Genomic DNA, 9,175 nt, shown 5'->3' with positions numbered 1-9,175 from the left:
AGATCCAAATCCTATGAGAGAGAGTTGAGTGTTGGGGAGACTATCATTTGAAGCACAAGAGCAAGGAGTTCATTACCTACACACCATTTGTTACTTCTTGGAGAGTGGTGTCTCCTAGATTGGCTAGGTGTCACTTGGGAGCCTCCGACAAGATTGTGGAGTTGAACCAAGGAGTTTGTAAGGGCAAGGAGATCGCCTACTTCGTGAAGATCTAGCGCTAGTGAGGCAAGTCCTTCGTGGGCGATGGCCATGGTGGGATAGACAAGGTTGCTTCTTCGTGGACCCTTTGTGGGTGGTTGCTTTTTCGTGGACCCTTCGTGGGTGGAGCCCTCCGTGGACTCGCGCAACCGTTACCCTTTGTGGGTGGAGCCCTCCGTGGAGTCGCGCAACCATTACCCTTCGTGGGTTGAAGTCTCCATCAACGTGGATGTAGGATAGCACCACCTATCCGAACCACGGGAAAAACATCCGTGTCTCCAATTGCATTTGAATTCTCCAAACCCTTCCCTTTACATTCTTGCAAGTTGCATGCTTTACTTTCCACTGCCAATATACTCTTTGCATGCTTGCTTGAATTGTGTGATGATTGCTTAACTTGTCCTACAATAGCTAAATCTGCCAAGAACTAAAATTGGGAAAAGGTTAAGTTTTTATTTGGTCAAGTAGTCTAATCACCCCCCTCTAGACATACTTTTGATCCTACAAGTGGTATCAGAGCTTTGGTCTCCATTTGCTTTGATCTCCATAGCTTGTGGTGGTCATAGCCTTGGTTTCACAACCTAGGAGAGTATGGCGTCTAGCGAGGGAAATTATCACCGTAGAGGTCCTTACTTTGATGGTACTAATTTTGCTAGTTGGAAGCATAAAATGAAAATGCATATTCTTGGACATAACCCCGCCGTTTGGGCTATTGTGTGTGTTGATTTGCAAGGTGACTTCTTTGATGGGAAAGAACCAAACCGTGAAGCTACCGCGGATGAGTTGAAGATGTTGCAATACAATGCTCAAGCTTGTGATATTCTCTTCAACGGATTGTGCCCTGAAGAATTCAACAAAATCAGCCGTCTTGAGAATGCAAAGGAAATTTGGGACACTTTGATTGATATGCACGAAGGTACCGACTCCGTCAAGGAATCCAAGTTGGATGTGCTTCAAAGTCAACTTGACAAGTTCAAAATGAAGGATGGTGAAGGTGTCGCTGAAATGTACTCTAGGCTTGCTCTCATCACAAATGAGATTGCCGGCTTAGGAAGTGAAGAGATGACCGATAGATTCATCATCAATAAGATTCTAAGAGCCTTGGATGGAAAATATGATACCGTGTGCACATTGATCCAAATGATGCCTAATTACAAAGATCTCAAGCCAACGGAGGTGATTGGAAGAATTGTTGCTCATGAGATGTCACTTAAGGATAAAAAGGAACTTCACAACAAATCAAGTGGTGCCTACAAAGCCTCATGTGAAGCCCCTACATCATCAAGTGAGAAACAAAACTTCAATGAAGAATTGAGCTTAATGGTGAAGAACTTCAACAAGTTCTACAAGAGTAGAAGCAAAGATAGAAGCTTCAAGTCAAGGTCCTACAATGACAAAAGATCTTCTAGTCGAGAGCGAAACTGCTACAGTTGTGGAAGACCCGGACACTATTCCAATGAGTGTACGGCTCCCTACAAGAGAAGAGAAGATTCTCCAAAAAGAAGAAGCAAAGAATCACCACCAAGAGAGAGAAGGAGTAGAGATGATCGTTATGAACGAAGATACTCACGGAGAAGCAAGGATTCGGAAAGGAAGGAAAAATCATCAAGGAGCTACACAAAACGAAGACATCAAGCTCATGTTGGTGAATGGGTATCCGGCTCCGACTCCGACAGCCACTCCGAGAGAAGTTATCACTCCGACTCCGAAGATACTCAAGATGAAGGTGTTGCCGATCTAGCACTTGTGTCAACCAACTCCTACGACATATTTGACTCACCAAATGAAGGAATTGGAAGATGCTTCATGGCCAAAGGTCCTAAGGTACACACCCCGAGTATGTTGATTTCAATAGTGATGAAGATGACTTGTTAGGTGATGATTTGCTTGTTGACAACTCTAGTGATGAATACTATGATGAAACGTCAATTAAACATGCTAATCAAGATAAAACGAATGACAATGATAAGGAGAAGATTGAGGCTCTAACTAAAGAACTAAACACTCTTAAGTTAGCTCATGAAACTATCTTCGAAGATCATCGAGAACTTTTAAGAGCTCATGAGAAATTAAGCTTTGAAAAGCTCAATCTTGAGCAAGAGCATGAGTTCTTAAAAGCAATCAATGATGATCTCCGCAAGAAAAGTTCTTCTTACATTGCCAAGCGTTTACTCTTATCCACTTACATGCCTCAAGTCAAGTCTAGTAACAAGAACAAGAAAGATTCTTCCTCTAGCAGTAATAATGATCATGCTAAATCCAATATTGTTGCTTCTAGTATTTCTCTTGATTCCACTAATGATTCTCTTAGCCAAGTTACACTTGAGCAAGAAAATAGCTTATTGAAGGGAATTATAGAGAAAGGAGTGTACAAAAGCCTTGCCGGGAGTAAGCAATTCGAGGAAATTGTGCGCAAGCAAGGAATGCACCGGAATAATCAAGGTGTTGGTTTTGAACGAAAGTTCAACGCCAATGGAGTTGATTGGGAAGAAGATCAATACCCCAAGACAAAGTTTGTTCCTCAACAAGAGAAGTATGATACTTCTTTCAAGGGGACACAAGCTCAAGATGATCTTCCACCACAAGACTACAAGCAAAAAGGCAAGGACAAGCTTCAAGAGGAAATTGATGCATGTGAAGAAGCTCCTAAGACCTTAGTCAAGTGGATTCCCAAGACTACTTCAAGTTCCACTTCATCAAGTACGACTACAACTCCAAGGATTCCCATCAAGATGGTGTGGATCCAAAAGAAGAAGAACTAGAGAGTTCTTGAGGGTGACTCCGCCAACATACTTCATTCTTATCATTTTGGCAAGAACAAGTGCAATCAACTTCCACATCTTGCACTAGTTCAAGGAGTCACAAACCCTCTTGTTGGTAAGACAAGGGACAAGGTAACCTAAAAGTTTTCATGGACATCATCTTGTGTGTGCATCACTCTATGTCTATGGATATCCTTGTTTGTTCCTTGTGGGACTAACCCATGTAGGTATTGAAAGTGCAATTCACTCAAATGGATAGCTCCAAGTGATCTACATCAGCATTGAGCATCCACATCTTCAACATCTACATGAAGTCATCATCGACAAAACCCGAGGTTAGTTCATACCTCTAAGGGGGGATATCACATCTAGGGGGAGCTTTACTCTAAGACTTGAGCTAAAGCAACTCTAAAGATGTGAACACAACAATGCCTTATGTAAAAGTGGTAACCCCACTTGAGCTTAAACGATGAGTATGACCTATGATCAAGTGTTCTCACTTGACTCCGAAGTCAATATACTCATATATAGATGACCTTGTCATCGCAAATTGCTTGATAGATGCTAGAATTGGTTGTGCATGCCTTGTCACATATTTCATTTGCCATCTTATTGTGTGAGCATGCTGGTTGCATATTTTACTCATTCGAGGACATCCACTTGTTGTTTTGATTGTTTGGTTTTATTTCCTTTTGCCAAGTGGATGGACAAGAATGCCTAAGAACCTCCTCTAGCTATCTATGCTTTTCTTGTCTCAAACTCTATTCATGCTACATCACAAAATTTGATCAAGTCAGATTCGAACCACTCTGTGTGAGGAGCGCTCGGAGTCCCCGATTCGTCATAGACTTAAACTTCCAAAACCTCTTTATGATTCTCGGTCTGACCGATACCCCACTTTCGGTCCTACCGAGATCATTAAGTTGATCTAGGTTTTCGATCTCGGTGCAACCGATTTGAACCTTTCGGTCACACCGAGTTTCAATAACTGCTTGCAGTTATGAATCTCGGTGCCACCGAGTTGTTCCACTCGGTCACACCGACAGGGTCGGGCTATATATAGTCACGGGCAAAAATTTGGAAATTTCTCCGAACCCCTTCGCCCGCGCGATAGCCTGCTCTGCCAACTTGGTCTCCGGATCGTCTCCTCGCCGCCAGCCGCCTCCAGTCGCTGGTCTCCATCGCCATTAATGGAATTCTACCCCGCCGTTGCCGCCGTAGCGAGTCTCCGCCGAACTAAGGTATGGACTCGATCTTTGTGCTATTCTCCAATCCGATTCTTAGCACATTGTGATCATCATGATTCTTGCCACGATTGAAACACTCCTATCCAGTCAATGCGCTCGTAGATTAGGTTTGATTCGAAAATTTTAGGGTTAGGTTTCCGTCGAAACCATCTCGGACCCACCGAGTTGAAAAACTCGGTCCCACCGATTTGGCTTATGCCATTGCACAAGTGAGACTCGGTCTGACCGAGAATTACTTATCGGTGTGACCGATTTTGGAAATTTGTGAAACCCTAGCCGTCTCGGTGCCACCGAACTGTGACTCGGTCCATCCGAGTTCACTAGTTTAGGTTCCAAAACTGCTTCGGTATCACCGAGTTTAAAAATCGGTAGATCCGAGATGATTTCAGTGGGAAACTAAAACTAAGTTTTTGGATCATTCTTTTGCAAAAATCTCTGCATTTTGTGATGCTCATCTATTCTACCTCATCTATAAACTATTCACAAGGTCAGCAGACAGCTTTTTCATCATGTCAGATCAGAGTGATAGCCAGAATGTGTCAGAACAGCAAGTGCAGATGAGTGAGGGCACTAGTCCCTCAAGTTCTTCAGATGATGGCAGCAGGAGTACTCCTAGCAATCTGCCAAAAGCTGCCACCAGACGGAGGAAGAAGAGAACTTCAGATTCTGAGGATGAAGATTATGTGGCAGAAGAGGAAGCAACTTCCAATAGAGTTGAACCAGCTCAAGGCATAAAGCCAGGCTTGAAAGTCAAAAGGCCAACAGGTAGGCAGCCTATGCCAAAGGCTAGAGCTTCAACCAAGATTTCTGAGAAGACCACTCCCATAGAGCCAGTTGTTGCTGAAGGCAAGAAAAGAAAGGGAAGGGTGAAGAAGACCGTAGCCAGAGTGCTTGGAAAGGCTTCCATCATGGAAGAGGAAGAGGAAGAGGAAGAAGAGGTTGTTGAACCAGCACCTAAGGCACCTAAGCTTATGGGTGGTGCTATCAGGACAGGGGCTGCCACATCTAAGCCCAAAGAAGCACCCAAAGCTACCTCCAAGCCCAAGTCTGCACCAAAGAGAAATACGAGGAGCATACCTGCAGCTGAGAAGAACAAGGCCCCAGTGCCTGAAGCTGCTGAAGAAGATGATGAAGAGCATGTTCTGAGAAAGCTCAAGCCCAAGATCCCAGACCACAATGATGCTCATCCTGTGGCTGAGGATATGAAGCTCAGGAGAGATTCAGGGCTGAGGAAGTGGAGAGAAGCAGATCCGTATGCTTCAAGGAGAAGAACTGCTATGGATTACAGGTTTCACACTAAGGAACAGCAGGACTTCTATGAGACAGTGCTGCTTGATAAGAAGCCAATAGTCTGTGACATGAGATGGGCCGATTGGCAATACATCAAGGACAATGAAGAACACTACCCTGGAGTGCATGACAGCTTCAATGCTTGTGGAGTAGCAGACTTTGTTGGGCAGAAGCTCACAAAGTGGAACGAGGAGCTTATCATGCAGTTCTACTCCACAACACATTTTTATCCAGATGGGAGGATTGTATGGATGTCAGAAGGAACCAGATATCAGTCAACAGTTGCTGAGTGGGCACAGCTCATTAATGCCCCAGAGGAGCAAGCAGATGACTTGGACATTTATGCCAAGAAGAAGATGGACCACAACTCTATGTCCAACATGCACAAGGAAATTCCAAACGAGGCACTTGATACTTTCAAGTTTGGGTCTGTGCATTACCTTCTGTCAGGGCTGCCAACTATTAATTGGATTTTGAGGCACACTCTCTTGCCCAAGTCAGGTGATCACAAGATGATCAGAGGCCATGCAATCAATTTGCTTCATGTATTTGATGTGCCACAGAAGTTCAAGGTCATGCGCCTCATAATAGAGACTATCAAGAGGACTGCAGCAGATCAGAAGAGGAGCTGTGGTTATGCCCCTCAGATTCAGGAGCTCATTAACTCCAAGATGGGCACGGGCATATACTTGTTGGACAAGGAACACCTGCCCATCCGTCCAGATTTTGAAGATAATCAAGTGGTCATGACTGAGAATGAACCATCGTCTGCACAAGCACAAGCAAAGAAGGAGAAGGCAAGGAAGGAGAAAGCTGCCAAGATGCCAACTCAAGAGGAGGCATCTGAGTATTTCTTGAAAACCAAACAAGAGAAGCTTGGTTACCTGATTGCATCCACCCTGCGGATTGAGAAAGGACTAGCCACCCTAACTCAGAACCAGGCAAGCCTAGAGAGAATCATGGAACAAAAGTTCTATGACTTGGATGTCAAGGTGACAGAGATACAGACTGCAGTGGAGCAGCTCCAAGATGATATGCAGGAGATGAAAGGGAAGACAACCACTGATGCCTTTGCCAGAGTGCCACGAGGTCCGAGGTCGTCTGCAGTGCTAGTTCCTGACACAAGAGCAACTGCCTCAGCTCCAGCCGTAGCACCAGCCCAACCTGCTCCAGCGTCTACTTCAGCTCCAACTCCAGCGTCTACAGAAGCCTTCGTCCTTGGAGTGCTCCGGACTCCACCACCACCTGAAGATCAAGCCTGAGTGTCGATTTAGCACTATGCATTTTCTAGGAACTTTTTGGTAACTTGTTGCCAAAGGGGGAGAAAAATGTATAGATCATAGGCTGAGAGAGAGAGAGTGTTGCTTTTTTCTCTCTTGCTTTATTTGGTGGTTTTTCGAACTTTGTTTGCTTTTGAGTGCTTGAGATACTATGTCATTGCTCATGCGACATTGATGATCATGTGTTTGATCATAAGCTACACTTAATGTTTGCTTAATGCTATTATCTTATCTATCTTATGTGATCATTCACTTTTCTTGGTGATGAGTGCATGTATTTCATTCTTATCATTCTAAGCGCTCCACCAAGATGTATGTGACATGGAAGAGTAACCCATGACTCTAACTCCTTGTGCATTTGCAGTCCAAAGCAAATTTTAAATATGCACTGTCGCGACCCGATCCGAATGGATCAAGCGCTCTGTGCTTAGGTGTCATCCCTGGATCAGTAATGCTAACACCACACAGTACATCAAAGGATTTATAGCAGAGTGGCAATCACACACTTATTACATCGTTGTCTCAAAGAGAACTTATTACAAAAAACATGGCTTAAGGCCATCTAGTGTCGATAACAGCGGAAGACTTGGAAGATAAATGGGTCCATCAACTCCAACGGCATCACTGAGTATAGAACCACGACCTAAAACACCTTACTCGTCGTCTGAGAAGTCTGCAACATGAGAAGTTGCAACCCGAAAACGGGTCAGCACATGGAATATGCTGGCAAAATAACACATAGAGAGTAATGGAATGAAACAGCTATACTATATGCATATATGGCTGGTGGAAAGCTCTATGGTTACAGTTTTGCGTAAAGCCAGTTTTTCCCTACTGCAAAGGAATAAATTTATTTAACTATGATGGTGGTTGTTAAACATCGAGAATGGTTGACAGCATTCTCAATCCCAATTAAGTATCAATTAAAACCCAACAACATTAATTAGAAGTAACATGTTGAGATTCACATGATATTCAAGTACTAGATACTCAAGTTGTCCATAACCGGGGACACGGCTAATCATGATTAGTTTGTACACTCTGCAGAGGTTTGCGCACTTTTCCCCACATGACTCGATCGCCTCCGTTTGTTTTCTCGCACTACACGGTGTTTGAGAAACGGATGACCGAGACATAGTCTTTCAGAAGCGCTAGCACCTTACATGTGGGGTAGACCGTACCACCTACAACCCCTACATCTGCTAGTCCACCCCGTAAGAGTTCGCACAACTTAGTCAACTACGCCAGAGCCCATAGTAGCATGTGGCTGCACACGGAAGTTTCTAGCATGAAAGATCTTATGATCCCTTTGAGCCTGGGTGGCGGTCCGAAAAAAAACAGGCAAGTCCTGATAGACATCAGGTGCCTCAATCCACCCAGATGTGTGTTTAAGTTGCCACCTTAGATAAACCATTAAAATTATCAACTCACATCTGTCATGGATATCACTCACCCAATCCACGTCTACTAGCATAGCATGGCATAATAAGCAAACGTAGAAGTAACTCCCAACGGTTTCATAATAATACAGGTGATAGGTACTACCTCATCTACTTCCCATCCCACAATTTAATTAGATCCTAATCATGCAATGTGTGAGGATTGATCTAATGCAATAAAACTGGGTTGTAGAAAAGGTATGATCAAAGTGTTACTTGCCTTGCTGATGATCCGCGAGTCCTAGGGTTTCGAAGTAACAAGCGGCGCAATCCGGGTGATCTATCACAGACAAACAACAAGCACACAATAGGTACTCATCTAATGCACAGGTAAAACTCGAACAAGAGACGAACCAGAAAGTTCAACTTAAGAACTCCGGTTGCATAGAAAGAACGAACCGAACAAAGAAATGGAAAACAAACGGCAGAAGAAAACAGCTCGGTTCTAGCAAGTTGAAACTAGGTCAAATTTTACCGGGGCAAAAACTTGTTTAAGTTGATTAGACGGAACGGAGGTTTCGAAACGAAACTCCAGGCGCTTGAATCACCTGATTCCGATAAACGAGCGAGAAGAAAGACTAGAACGAAGATCGGATCGGAGATCGTGATCGCGGAATAAATCCGACGAGAAGAAAAAGAAGAACGGTTAAACGAACGGACGTTCGTTAACCTATAAGAATCCAGTGATCACGTTTGTTAGGACGAACGGTCCGGCGAACGGTCCACAGGCAACTAAATCGGAAAAGAAAACGAATCCGATCTAGGGTTTCGGAGAAGAAAACCGAAACAAAAACTGATCTAGAAAAACGAATCAGAAGAGAAGAAGAGAATCGGAACGATTAGAAGAAAACGATCCGAGGAAAAGAGACGCGGGCAACCTTCGGCGAGGTCTCCGGCGAGGGGCTCCGGCGGCGTGGCGTAGGGCGGCGATGCGGGTGTGGGGTGGGGTGGTGGCGGCG

Source organism: Triticum urartu, chromosome 1 (genome assembly GCF_003073215.2).
Source record: "Triticum urartu cultivar G1812 chromosome 1, Tu2.1, whole genome shotgun sequence".
Lineage (NCBI taxonomy): Eukaryota > Viridiplantae > Streptophyta > Magnoliopsida > Poales > Poaceae > Triticum > Triticum urartu.
Note: the sequence above shows the minus strand (reverse complement) of the source record.